This window comes from Euprymna scolopes, chromosome 41 (assembly GCF_053919585.1).
Source record: "Euprymna scolopes isolate OS-2025 chromosome 41, ASM5391958v1, whole genome shotgun sequence".
Classification (NCBI taxonomy): domain Eukaryota; kingdom Metazoa; phylum Mollusca; class Cephalopoda; order Sepiida; family Sepiolidae; genus Euprymna; species Euprymna scolopes.
In genome coordinates, this window is record NC_136522.1 from 73,374,472 (window position 1) to 73,389,679 (window position 15,208).

The 15,208-nt window shown below is 35.1% G+C and overlaps 1 protein-coding gene across 2 annotated transcripts in view; it reads left to right on the forward strand.

Annotated features, from left to right (window-relative positions):
- The window catches only part of LOC145266631 (arf-GAP with Rho-GAP domain, ANK repeat and PH domain-containing protein 2-like), a 277,212-nt gene that overhangs the window by 15,035 nt on the left and 246,969 nt on the right, over nucleotides 1-15,208 (forward strand). The window contains exon 1 of one of the 2 annotated variants that reach the window (XM_080122552.1): nucleotides 5,668-5,804. The exons of the other annotated variant lie outside the window; for it this stretch is intronic. The gene's annotated coding sequence lies outside the window, so the exon portion shown is untranslated. Of the gene's footprint in view, nucleotides 1-5,667; nucleotides 5,805-15,208 lie in introns of those variants that run through there. 2 annotated transcript variants of the gene reach the window in all.

The following is a 15,208-nucleotide window of genomic DNA, read 5'->3' on the forward strand; positions in this document are numbered from 1 at the left end:
GCGTTTTGCGTTTGCTTCCCATATCTTGAAGTTTTTTATTCAATAAATTTAAGACATTTGCTTTTCTAAGGATGTCCGTTTGTTCGAACGAAACTGGTCCAGCGATTTGTGGTTATTAGTTTACGCTGTTATGGGTTTATGTTTATGTACGCATGATAAACCGGAAGTCGTAAACCGGACGTAGAGTTACAACACTCATTGCAACGTCATTTGATTTTTATAATTATATAGATAGATATATGTATGTATGTATGTATGAATCCAAAGGGCGAATGAACTCTTTTTCTGTGTCAACGGCCAACTAGCACCGTGTATATTTGTGTGTGTGTGTATATGTGTATTGGGGTGGAGAGGGCTCCTGTAAGCAGTGGTGAAGGCAACCTTTCTAGGAGAAGCAAATCTCTGATTTAAAAAACCATAAAGCGGAAGACCATTACCCGCATTAAGCTGGTTTGCAGTTTAATTTGTTGCTGGCTATCTTGCTCTTGCTTGTTGCTGGATCTCAACATTTTGAACCGAGAGAGAGACTTAGCTGTCGTACAAAGCTAAGACTCTGTTGCATCATATTTGTATGGATACTCCCTCAGGCATTTAGGCTCATGGATTTTAAATGTCTTAGGGAGTGGCACTCGTCTGACAATACGTTGCAATCATCATGTATTATGGATATATGTGTGTATATATGCATGTATGTGTGTTTGATGGAGTGGCACTCGTCTGACTCGTAATCATCATATCATCATGTATGAATAAAAAATCAATACGAAAAATATATAAATGTTTATATCTATTTCCTGTGTTGACGTGTAGGAATACAAAGTCTTTTGAAAAAAAAAAAAACGAGAATGTTTCTTTTCAAAAGATCTCCCAGCGAGTTGACATACATCTAGGAGAAAGTGTACACAAAGTTTTCACCACTATAAACAAATCATGTGTGGATTTCCGAACAATTTAAAAGTTGTGGCGGGAGCTCGTATGTCAAAATCGATGGGAGAGTCCATAATCATCATCATCATCACATGTATATGACATTGAACTTGTAACTCTATGCAGAAAGATTTGTTTCGGTCTGTCTAGACAACATGCGGACATGTTTTTAGGCTGACCTTAATTTTTAAAAATTAAGTCTAAAATGGTCTTTTCTAATTAAGTCAGCAATGGGAGGTGACATGTTGATTTTTTTTTTTTCTGTCCATCTAATTTCTCGAATCCACTCAACTGGAGATCAACCTATCTTTGGACTACTGCCCTAACCGCAAAAGCAATTTCCATGAATTTCAACTGTGTTGAAAATTCACCCGTAGTCTTAGGTAAGACCTGCATCTAAGAGAAGGTAACTCTGATGTAAAAACCTGTGTTGTACTGTATGCTTTGTCTTGTGGCAGTCGTCTGCACCGACTGAGGTTAGCAGTAATAACAAAAAGTGTGGTTGGTTCTACACAAAGCTTTCACCACTTTTAACAAATCATCTGTATGGATTTCTGAGCAACTTAGTTGTTGTGGCGGAAGCACATGTCGAAATCAATGGGAGAGTCCATCACATATATATATATATATGTGTGTGTGTGTCACTGTACATAAATTTATGTGTATGTTTTTATTCAAATAATTCAAATACCTCCATCACATAAACATTATTGCTATTATTATTTACTCACTAGGAGTAGTCACACAAGTTATCATCAAAGATTTCTCTTTGAGAACAACTTGTGGTGTTCCCTGGAATCTGACTGACAAGTGTCCCCAGATTTCCAGTACTTTCGACCTCTTTTGATAACCTTTGCAAAACAATTTGCCTTATCACAACAGCCACTTAACATTGATTTCTTGTTGGTGGCAATAAACCTGCCCAAGGTCCCAGTCCTCTTTGCATTCATCCAGTGGAGGTCTGGCTAGTGCTTTCTCTCCTCGGCCTTTCCATCCTCCTTGACCATCATTATTTGGTGTGGTGCCCGTACTATTTTTAGCATTATGACTAGTATTAATCTTTTTAATGTTCTTATTAAAACCATCACCAATATTATTTTATTATATGGATTCATTATTTTTACCGTTCAACACATTCGTTTCAATTATATCTATATAAGTAAATATATTTATTTTATTACCGTTTTATCTGTTTGGTTACACATGTTTCGGTTACCGAATTGTATCAACCATCCAGCAACTTCATCAGACTTTAACAGTAACGATATTAGAAGAAGACGAAGCCAAGGTGGGGGGGGGGGCATCTAAAGAAGCTTTGAGTAAAAAATAAAAATAAAGAATGCAGTTTGAAATCCAAAAAAAAAAAAAAAAAAAAAAAAAAAACTAACACTTTAACCTGTCGCAGACTTAGCACCTAAATAAACCGATTTCTAAAAAGTTTATAATAACAAGAGAATTCATTTATATAAGGAAGAGAGGGGAAATAAAAAGCCTTTACTAAAATGGTTAAATAGAAATAGACTCAGCATTTGCATAAGCCGATTTCTCAAGAGTTTTCAATTATAAAATATAATTTAGCTATATAAGGATGGAAAAAGAAAACCTTAACTAAAATTTTGTAAATAGAAAACGGGGATCATCAGCTGCTTACCATGTAGCTGTTTCGGAGATTTAAAAACAGGACAGCTGTTAAATACATGGCTTTCCGGTGGATAATACCACTTCCCCAATAAGAAAATTACAGTTACTATTTTTACTAATATATAAAAAATAAAAAAAATAAATATTAACAACATATACAAGTAAATTTTGTAACAAATGTAACAAGATTACAAGATCTATTCTGCGACACGTTAACTAGCATATAAATGCCATGAGAATAAAAATGTATAAAAGTTTAAGTACTTTTGGTGTGTGTGTGTATATATATATATATATATATATATATATATATTTAACAAGATTTTTATGGGTACATAATTTTATAATACTTGTGAAGAACACCGAACGTAGTGTCATAATTAATTGCTGAGGGTTTAAGTTTTTTTTTAATTTTTTTATTTTTTATCGTTTAAACATAAACCATTAAAAAGAAACTTTCGAAAATACCAAAATACACTTCTAAAGCATATTTCTCCTAAACATAAATTAGATAAAGAGGATAAATAAGGGGTGGGACAGAAAAAAATAAACCTATCAAGACGTCTTTCAGCCAACCCTTTTCAAGATTAATGTTGGCAGTGGGGGAGAAAACATTGTTTAAAAACGTGGTCAAAAGACCATAAATTAATAGCGAGGGTAAAAAAAAAAAATTGTACAGGGAATAGGAGAAAAAAAAAGAGAAACAATCTCAGCGAATACCCATAAGTTCTAAATTAGGGGTATACTCTCTTTGCTTACAGAGATGGTTGGCGCAAATTAATGTATACAGCCTCGAGAATATATATATATATATATATATATATATATATATGTGTGTGTGTATACGGCACAGTCACGTTGATATGTGAAGTTAAGCAACATTGAGCCTGGCTAGTACCAGATGGGTGACCATTCGGGAAGGCTAGGTGTATGTGATCTCTGCTTATTTTGGCATTGTTTCCAGTCGTCCTGAACGTCTACTTGCCATTAGCATTTAACAATATCGACTCAGAAGAGGTGTGGTTGGAGATTGTGCAACTCTTGCTACAAAAAAAAATCCACATGCCGGCACCCTTATAATGTGTATGCATAGTCTGTCAAGACTGAAGGAAGCTACCATACGTATGTGTGTGCATATATATGGTTGTTAGTATCGGTGTACGTTTTACTGAGACTGTGGTTAAAGTAATGATTATTATCTTCATCACATAAACATTATTATTAATAATTAGTAATTATATTAATTATATTATTAGTTTAACTAATAAAACACATGGATATTTTTATTTAAACTATTATTATTATGATAACTATTAATAATATTATTTTTACTGTTCAACACATTCGTTTCAGTTTCTAAACATCTCCTATGATATAAATCTCACCTGTCTGTTTAAATGTATGTATGCATGTATGTATGTCTGCCTAAAACTTTCAACAGAGGTGACGGATTTTCATGAGATCTGTATCGTTTTGAAGCTCAACCTTTTGGACGACAAATATCGGAAAATTAATTAACCCTCAACTGGGCAGTTTTCTACTAGGAGGAGTCGATTTTTTGCGGGTCATTTTTGCAGGTCATCATATCAGTTGGATTGACTTTGCCTAATTTTAATGTTTCGAACTTCCAGTTGCATCCTGGAGTAGCGGTAAGATGTCAGATTTTCTTTCACTTTCTTTTCTGTCTTCGCGTCACAGGTTTGAGCCTGCCTGCCTACTACCAATTTTTTATACATATATACATACATTTAAACAGACAGGTGAGATCTATATTATTGATAAGACAATAACATTCTGCATCTAGTCTGGTGCACCGCAGCATCTGCTGTGTGTATACAGTTCAAAGCTGGAATTGGCTCTCCGGATGCAGGCCTGGGTGGATGATAAGGAGACCTAGGTTTGCCCAGTTATCAGGGTCCCTATATTGGCGTTGCACACAAAGTCCCATGAAAAGGCCAGCTAATACTATCAGAGCCATAAAGGTGTTGCAGTGTTTCACCATCTTCCTATCGGGACTCCAAAATGGTCTTTTTTGTCGGGGTTTACTTCCTTAGTCTTTGTTATCCTAAGGCAGTGGAGCTATTTGCCCATAGCTAAAGAAGATGACCCACAAAAACAAAAAAAAAACCTAGCAAATTTAGCATGCTTAATTTTCATGTAATTCTCTTTTGTTTAAAGAGGGTCGAAAGTAGACCTTCAGTTTTGTGACCACGGTCATGGAAATAAGCGCATAAGGGTGGCATGTACGTATTGTAAAAAGTCACCGACACTCAAACTCGAAACTCGACCGATAGGAAACGAAAAGGTGACATATGCAAATAAGACATAATCGAATTTAGGTATATAAAATGCCGGTATTTCTTTTCATTGGCGAGAACGTTTTTTGTTGACTCGATTGTTGCCTGTTCTACAAGTATTATAATGGTGAATGCTCTGAAGAACTGCAAGCACTTGTGCCTCCACGACGTGAACACCCTCGACAGACCCGACAAGCTGCAAAGTTCCACCCCCACACTGTAGAGATCCCTAGATGTAAAAGATCTTTCTACTCCAGTAGTTTCTTTCCCAGAACTGCTAGACTTTGGAATTCCATTCCAGGTCACTGCTTCCCCAACTGTACTGACATGCATAAGTTCAAGTGCAACGTGAACCAACATCTCGCTGCCCTAATCCCTACATAGTACCCCAGTAGATGTTTCCTCTGATAGTAGCCCCCTACACCAAAGTGGCAATGTGCCTTGTTTGGGGTGAAAATGTAATAAAAAAAAAATAAAAAAATGTACAGTGAATTCATGTGTCAGTGGGAAGAATAAAAAAGACGATTTTCTATGGACATCGAAAAAAAAAGGATTGTTATTTTTGTGTGTGCTGAAAACATTGCAAGTCAAAGAAAAACTCTTTTTATTTATTTATTTATTTTTATTTTTTTTGTACAAACATTTATCAGTATTCGACAATTCAAAGAAAAACTTTAACTTCAACACTTTAGGTTTTCTTTTGGCAAGTTCCGTAACTCTTGTTTTCCCTATCTTTTCCATTTAGTTCTCACATTCTATGAACCATGTTTTTGATTGCAGTTTTCTGGATTTGAATCTATCTGTAACACAAAAAAAGAAAGGAAAAAAAAAAAGCAAGAAAGCAAAGCGACTCGGTAGCACGCAACAACCGTCTTCAAGGATTCTCGTACAACAGTCTGTTTGCGTTCTCCCTGCGGTCTACTTTTATGCAGTGAAGCAGTAAGTTTTTGCACACGAGCAGCGAGATTTTGCATCACTTTGTGAGATCGCTAGTTATAAAAGTTGTGGGTGCCGCCATCTTTATTCTTTCTCTCCACCTCCCCCCAGTAGCTCGATTCCACATCACACCCACACTGACAATTTAACGGTAAACCATTTTCTTGGTTTCCACAACTTTTCCTACAGTACCGTTAGCTAGTAGTATATATATATATATTTTTTTTTTTCTATCTCCTTACATTTTTAAGGTGTAGTCTTGTGGAATCACACGAGATCACACTGCGCACATATGCAAATAAAATGAAGTCAGTTTTTTAATAAAATGCCTGTTGGCAGAGGTGAAGTAAGACCTGTGCTGGAAGTTGAAAAAGTTGTGAGTAACGAAGTTGACAGTGACGAATTCTGTCTGCACTTTTTTGTTTATTTTATTTATTTATTTTTTACTGTTTTAATCGGACTGATGTTTTCATTTTGAGTGTTATTTGCATAACGTTTCAGTCGATGTAACCTCCGAACTTCTTCAGGTGTAGAACTTGCCATGTTTTGTAAAGGAATGGGGAGGGTTAGCTCTACACTGCCGAAGTATCGTATTTAGGTTAAGTTAAAAAAAAAAAAATTCATAAAGATCAATATAAATATCAAGCGAAACACTGGGGAATATTATTTCTCAATTATTTGTAACAAAAAAAAAGGGGGGGTTATGGTTTAATTAAAATATCAACCAATTGTGTAATTCCCGTTGACACACCGGTTCCCGTCAGATCACCAAAGTTAAGCAACATTGATCCTGATTAATACTAAACTGAGTGACCATTTTGGAATTCCAGGTAGTGTATGTATTCTCCGCTTATCTCTGCATTGTTTCCAGTCGTCTAGCATTTTTCTTTGTCACTGGACTCGAGCAGTGTTGATTCAGAAAAGGTGTGGCTGAGGATTGCGCAACCCTTGCTGCACAATTACACACACAGCTACCTTTACAGGGGTATCCATTGTCTCTTGAGACCGAATGGAGGCACGGCATCTAACCAATTGTAAATTCTTCAAACGTTAGAATTTACGAAACTCTAATTTGATTAACTCGAAATTTTTTTTGCAAATAACACTTCAAATGAGGACATTAATCTGATTAATCCAAATAATTAAAAAATTCAACACGAAAATATTAACCAATTCTAAGTTCTTTAAATTTGTGAAACTAATTTAATTAACTCGTAATTTTATTATTTTAAGAACTTACAATCGGTTAATTGGTCATTAAACTTTAAGACCTTCTCCCTCCCCCCCACATTTTTTTTTTTTTTTTGTTACAAATAATTAAAAAATGATGCCCCCCCCCTCCCAGTGTTTAACTTAAATTTACAAAAAATTATAAATATTATTTTCACCATAACCTAAATACGAAACCATGAAAGTGTAGAGCTACCCCCCCCCCCATTCCCAATCTTTCCTTTACCAAACATGGCGGCTTATACACCTGAAGAAGATTGGAGGTTACAATATTATAAACTCAGGCAAAAAAATGGAAGATATTATTTCTGAATTATTTGTAACGAAAAAAGGGGGTCTATGGTTTAATTAGAACATTAACCAATTGTTAAAAACCCTAAAATTTATGAAGTTCTCGTTTAATTAAGTTGAAATTTTGTAAGATGTAAACATTAGTCCAAGTAATTCAAAGTTGAAGAGCTATGAAGACGGGAGTGGTACCATTTAAAACGAGCAACCTTTTGTGCTTAAGGATTTATTTTTCTACATAGTCACCACTATTCTCAATGCACTTTTGCCAGCCTCTTTTGATGCCTTGGGCAAAAAAGTCCTAAATGAGCTTTGTCGCACTTATCTCTTCAGCCACTCTGAAATCAACGAACCCATCTCTTAGCTATGCTGACATCAACCGCATCAGCTTCAGAAATGTTCAATAGGTGCTGCTGAATGTTGACTGGTTCAATTTTTTTTTTTTTTTTTTTTTTTTTTTTCCATAGAGGAATTTAATGAGACAGGTCTGCTTGTGAAGCATGTCCATGACAGGTTGCTTTCTTAGTCTCATGCGGGCAATATCTGTGGACGGTTACATGCAAATACATGCGAAATGATGTCACAGTAAAGAAAAAGAAACTATAAAAAAGGAGAAAGAATGATCGTGGGAGAGATGTGGAGCACAGAATGAGATAACGTTCAAGATCATGTAGGTGATGTCATGGCTGTAACAATGAGGAAATAATTTTTTTTTTTTTTTTTTTTACAAAGGAGTCACCACTTACAAAGGCCCGCAGGCCACTCGAGGATAAGAGGGTAATGAATCTACAGTAGTCGATGAGAAAATGTCGTAGTAATCATTATTAGTGGAAATTACTTAAGGGAACAGCTCAAGAATTTGTTTACGTTGGATTTGAAGACAACCATATTGTAGTCAGTTGGAAAGCAGGAAAACGGAACAGAGTTCCACAGGTGTGCAGTTCTAAGAAAAAAGCTTTGTTCATGGAATCTACGTTTAGGTTTAAGCACGAATAAAGAGTGGGGGGAAATTATTGATAGTGTTTTCAGCTAGATGAGTGTTTCTCGTGAATGTTTAGCGAGGAAGGACCATAGATTGGAGCTCAGACGAGCATTTGCCATGAAAATAACAATAAAGCAGAGACAGGTTCGCAACATTTCTTCTGTGGGGAAAGAAGTTGCAGGGAAGAGAAAAGGACATCTCCCCCACTAGACTACAAAGTCTATTTTGAACTCTGTCAAGGCAGGATAAGCTGCTTCTAGCAGCTCGTGCCCAGATGTGGCAACAGTACTTCCATCTTTGGACATACTTGGCTCTTATACAGGTAGATAATTGCATCATCAGTGAGATATCTACTGGAACGGGAGAACGATCCCATAATTTTTCCAGCAGCCTTGGCATTGGATTTGATGTACGTGTTCCATCGCGGGTCAGGCCTAGAAGCTTGTCAAAACATCGAGCTCTCCCAAGACGAGGGCCATTTATTTCAATTGATGCCAGATAGGGATCAGAGCGTTGATGTAATTTCCCATTTACTTACCTCCCGACGAGGGCAGTTAAACACAAGGTTTGTTTTTAATGTGTGGAAAAATCCAGCTCTCCCAAAAAGGGGCACTCTAGATAGGAACAAAAATTAAAGATTGTCTCAGTCATGAAAGATGTCTCTAGCATCAGAACAAATACTACACTGTGATCTTGGCATGTGTTGTGTAATGTTACACCTTTTTGTAGTTTTGCCATCTAAATATTCTTTTTACACATTTTGGGGAGGCTCCATGTTTTGACAAGCTCCTGGGCTTGACCATTACTCCTGATATGGAATGGAACACATACATCAAATCTGTTGCCAAGGTCGGTGGGAAAATGGTGTTATTCTTCTATCGATCCAGTAGATATCTCACTGCTGATGCAATTCTTCACCTATATAAGAGCTAGCTATGTCCAACGATGGAGTACTGTTGCCACATCTGGGCACGAGCTGCTAAAAAGACCTTATCTTTCCTTGACAGAGTTCAAAATAAACTTCGTAACCTAGTATGGGATGCCCTTTTCTCTTCCCTGCAACCTCTTTCTCACAGAAGAGACGTTGCAAACCTGTCTCTGCTTTATCATTATTTTCATAGCAAGTGCTCGGCTGAGCTCCAATCTATGGTCCTTCCTTGCCCAATTTTCACAAGAAACACTCATCTAGCTGAAAACACTATCAATAATTTCCCCCACTCTTTATCCATGCCTAAACCTAAACGTAGATTCCATGAACAAAGCTTTTTTTCTTAGAACTGCACACTTGTGGAACTCTCTTCCATTTGCCTGCTTTCCGACTGACTATAATGTGGTCATCTTCAGGTCCAACGTAAACAAGTTCTTGATGAGGCGTTTCCATTAAGTAATCCAATTTACCAAATTTCCACTACTAACGATTACTACGCCACTGTCCCATTGACCACTGTACACTAATTAACTCTTATCCTCGAGTGGCTTCTGGCCCTTGATAAGTGATGACTCCTTTGTAAAAAAAAAAAAAAAAAAAAAAATCTTAACGCGGCCAAACCAATATCGCTGATTGATCAGTGGGAATTGATATGCCGGGTCTGCATAAAGAACTGCTTCATCAGCACAAGGTGATTCACAGCTTTTTGACCTAAATTTAAATTTCTTTCTTGTGCTTCAACTTGTAGTAAAAAATTGATTCAGTCTTTTAACCTTTTTAACAGTTTATGTTTGTGAAATGGAAATTTATTAAAAATTAAATAACTTGATAATAATCTAATTGAAAAAACTTATGTCTGTCTCCATATTTTCAAACTCTATCTCTACCGAAACTAAAACTTGCAGAGCGGCACTAGGGGGTGGGGGTCTCAAATGAATGAATTTTTTATGGACCATTCTTTTATTGGTCTTTTTTTTTTTTTTTTTTTTTTACATGGGAGTCACCACTTATCAAGGCTCGGAGGCCACTCGAGGATAAGGGTTAATGGGTATACAGTAATCAATGGGATTATAGCATAGTAATCGTAAGTAGTGGAAATTTTGTAAATTTATTAACTTAAGTGGAACGGCTCATCAAGAATTTGTTTATGTTGGACTTGAAGACAATCATATTGTAGTCAGCTGGAAAGCAGGCAAATGGTCTTTAGCCGGTTAAAATGGTTTTAAGGGATTAAAAAGGAGTCAAAAATGAAAAAAATTAAATTGTTATACATTTTGTACATTCATCTTAGTTTATTTTTTTAATCAGTTCATATGTACAGTGGTAACGTCACCAGCTTTGAATGCTACAGTTTCGGTTTCGATTCTAGCTGATGGCACCCAAATACTTTTTTTTTTTTTTACTTTTGCAATCACTACTCTATAATAATATGTACGAGATCTGTATAAATTAAAATATCATTTTTAAGTGTATTTTATGACCCGGCAAAGACCCCCCACCCACCCCCAATATATCCAATATTGAATAGTTTGGTAGAAATTGCCTTTTAAATACAATTTAATCTGAAAAGAAAAAAATGAAAAGATCAGAAAAACAAATTAATATTTACAAAATAAAGAGGAAAAGGGTGTTAAGATACAGTTGACAGATCGATTTTTTTAAGCAAAAACAGTACTTACTTATGTCGAAAATAGTAATATATCCAAGAATTATGAACATTCAAAGAGTAGAATAACTGTTGTTGTTTTTAGTAAAAAAAAAAAAGAAAAAGTCTATCACTATAAGGCTAAAAGAATGTTAGCCGTTACATTAGCGAAAAGAGAGATAAGTATGTCCCCTGCATTTGCAAAAATGCCATTTCCCCCAATTTTCCATAAAAATTACTTTAAACTATAAATAATTTTCTACTCAATGAATTTTTGGATATATTACTATTTTCGCCATAACAAGTAAGTACTGTTGTTTTTGCTAAAAACCACATATTTAAAAAACTTTATCTTAACAAGCACCAAACATATCTAACTATATTTTTTTAAATTAATTACAATCTACATTTTATTTCTCTTAGTCTGTTTGTTCTCCCATATTTTATGTTAAATATATATCAGTGATCCCCCACTCTAAAATCTTAAATATTTTCTTTTTCCTTTGTGGATATTTTTTAAGACTGTTAAAATGTAAAAAAAAAAAAAAGTTTGAATTATTTTAGTTGGTAAACTGTGCTGAGTTAGTAAAAAAAAAAAATAAAAAAAAATACCCTAACACATCCATTGCATCGTTCTCTTATCATTTCTCTCCAAGCAATGCACATCTTCATCCCTGACTTGCCAGATTTCACTCCATCTATCACACTGTATACACATGCCTGATAAACTTCTCGCCTTTTCAAACAGTGGCAACACTCTGCTGGTTATCCACTTCTAATTCTTGCATCACATCACCTGCTCCACCCTGTGCTCCAGTGGTCTGCTTCCATTCATGATCACACTGCGTACACGTCTCAGATTCTTCTTTTAATCGATTTTTTTATTTATTTTTGTTTTTTTTAATCTATATATCTATAAAAGTGAACGTGTCTGTGTACATTTCCCTGCGCAATAACTCTGTCAATTTTTAGTCTACAGACTCGAAATTTGATATACAGGGTACTGAGATTTGGGAAAATCTGTGATCGGTTTTCGGCCAGAAATTTGGCGGTTAAGGGGTTAAAGTTCAACAATTTGACCTTTTGAGAACGCTACCAAACTTCTCTGATAATTTGGAGTCTAAACACTTGAAATTTTAGGTATAGGTTCCTTGGACCTGGATCTAACTTAATAACTGGATTTGATCCCAAAACAATAAATTTTAAGGGGTCATAATAGGGGTCAAATTTTAAAAAATTGACTGTTTTTTTTTTTTTTTGTTTTTTTTGCTCAGCATACACCTTGAAACACCCAGGCCACGCCGGGCGGAAATGCTAGTAATCTCTAAAGATGAAATGTTTTCCAATAAAACTTCAATCGTACATCTCAGCTGCAAATGAAATGGCCTATTATGGTTTCTTTGTTTTAATTTTCTTTTGTTTATCATAGAGATAGAGCATTCTCCAGGATGCCGGGCATCCACCCACAATTTCAGTCACTCCAACCGAGAGATCTTTAAGATTCTAACCATTCAAGTGCAATTGTTTATATTTCTCTTGCACTTGGTTCACCGAGTATATTTTCCAGGTAGGTTTTGGAATTCTTTTTCATGAGTCTGGTTTCTCCTATAATAACTGTAATGGAGATCTTCCTAAGATTCCAATTTCTTTTCATGTTGTATGTAAGGCCTTGGTATTAAGTTATCTTCTCCCTGTTAAGGCCAGCATCATTAAGGACACTTACTTCAGCTAGGGTTGCTACTTCCTCCCTCTTGTCTCATATCACTATGACACTATAGTATGGAACACAATAGTCAAATATACCCCACCTCCTATCTCTCAAGATAATTTGTTTTTGAAATTATCTGAGAAACATTGAAACACATCCCTGTTAGATTGTGTAATATTTTAGAAATGATACTTAATCTGATTTAATTTTATGCTTGAAATAAATCTTTATATTTATAAATTTATAACGGACATAGATACGGAAAAGAGATAACAAAAATCAAATATACTAGCAGGACCTGTGGAAATTTCTCAGCAGACTCTTTCATATGTAATATATTGATGTTGGCATTCTGTGGATATTTAGTGTAAAATGAGTTGCCCTGATATTATTGTAGCTCTTTTGTTAGTCTAACCTGTCTGTTTAAATGTATGTATGTATGTATGTATGTATGTCTACCTAAAACTTTTGACAGAGGCGACAGGTTTTCATGAGATCGGTATCATTTTGAAGCTCAACGTCTTGGACGACAAATATCGAAAAATTGTCAAAAACATTAATTTCTTCAACCTCAACTGGTCAGTTTTCTACAAAGAAGGGTTGATTTTTTTTTTGTGAGCATTTTTGCAAGTCGTCAGATCGGTTGGATTGACTTTGCCTAATTTTAACGTTTCGAACTTCCGGTCTCGCCATGGAGTAGCGGTAAGACGTGAGATTTTCTTTCACTTTCTTTTCTGCCTTCGCGTCACGGATTCGAGTCTGCCTGCCTACTACCACTTTTTATTTTTTATTTTTTCTCAACATACACTTGCAAACACCCCCCGGGCAATGCCAGGCACCCAAGCTAGTTTCAAATAAATTAAAGTTTTCTGATTAGTCCAAAATATAATTATTTGTTTTTATTCAGAATAGTGTATGTGCAAATGACATGCGTACAAACGTGTTTACGCATTTTTGATTTTTACATCTATGTGTAAACATAGACTACTACAAAGTTACTCTACTACCTAGCTGGGTAAGATTTTAGTCTTTTTACTTTAAAACATTTATTACGTTTGAAGAGCAAGTAGTGTCTAGTGTTACGCGAGAACAAGGAAATATGACTGCAAATTGACTCTTGTATTTTTGAAGTCTCTATAATGACTTAAAAATAAAACAAAATATTGTTAGAAATTCAACCGTTATGTTTGTCTCTGAGTTCAATTTTGCCCTTTTGTATTGTTTTTTTAAAAACCTTTTACTAAATATAAGGGATAAATTCATTATTTGATTGACAAAACATCCGTAAAATTACCTTCTTTGCTTTTACATACGTCAATATTGTCCTTCGGTGTCTTAGATCTTTCGGTACGTTTTTGTTGTTTTTTTTTTTTTTTTTTTTTTTTTTTTTTTTTTTTTTTTTCAGGAAAACTTTGCATGAGCATACTATTACCTATAAGTGATGTTGCCTATAGTTACAATACTTAGCTGGATACTCCACCAGACTAGATAAAATCTTATCCTGGAGATTCCAAGAGATCACAAGAAAGATGGGTATTTTTACTGTTTATGCATCTGTTACCGCGCTGAAATAATAATGTTATATAGAAAGCCATTCTTAACATAGGAGAGATTGGATCTAGTAATTCACTCCCATTCGTCCGTTTGCACTTTTCTCAATAACTATGCTTTGGATTTTTTTGAAATTATGCCCAAACATTAGTCATGATGAAAGTAAACTTTTGCCAGAACGGAATTTCCGGGATAACTGGTTACCCCCCCCCCCCGGAGCTATTATGGGGTAAAATCCCCCCACCCCCGGAGCTATTATAGCCCACCAATCGTTAATCTGTTCATTTGTCCCCACTTTTCTGGATTTTTTTTTTAAAATTATGCTCAAACATTAGTCATGGTGAAAGTAAATTTTTTCCAGAATGGATTTTCCAGGAGGGGTAAAATTTTCCCCCAAATCATTAATTTGTTCGCACTTTTCTAAGTAAATCACACTTTTGATTTTTTTATTTGAAATGTTGCACAAACATTAGTCATGGTGAAAGTAAATTTTTCACTCATGCTCGGCTTGTTTTATCCAAAAGAACTCACTTAGTGTGGAAAATAGAATAACAATTCAAGAAATAAACGTGAGAGGGCACAGTGTCATTTTTTCAAAACGGTTGTGTGAAGATCCTTGCTTGGACAGGAGTCAATAAAGAGTTGTTACAATCAGATGGGGCTACGAAACTAACCCAACCATCTGCGCATGTGGAGAGGAGGACGAAATGATGTACAACTACCTTAAATTTCTAACCTAGCAAACAAAGGGAAAACATATTTTTCTCTTAAGACACAGCTGTTCCTTATTTGTATTTTTTTTTTGTTTTTCAAGGACAAGTTGTGAATGAATAAAAAAAAAAAATCAATCCTTTATCATACTCGTAATTTACTGTTAGACAGATGTGACGTCATATCACTAGGACAAAATAGATAGCTTGTTCTGATTGGTTAATATAATAAACGATTTTCAAAATGAAAAGGTACAATTGAAGAATCAAGAAATTATATACCTATAAAGTTGAATTTTTTTTTTCTCGCTCTGACATTGATATTAAAAGCCTACTTTTTCTATTTAAAAATTAAAATAAACTTA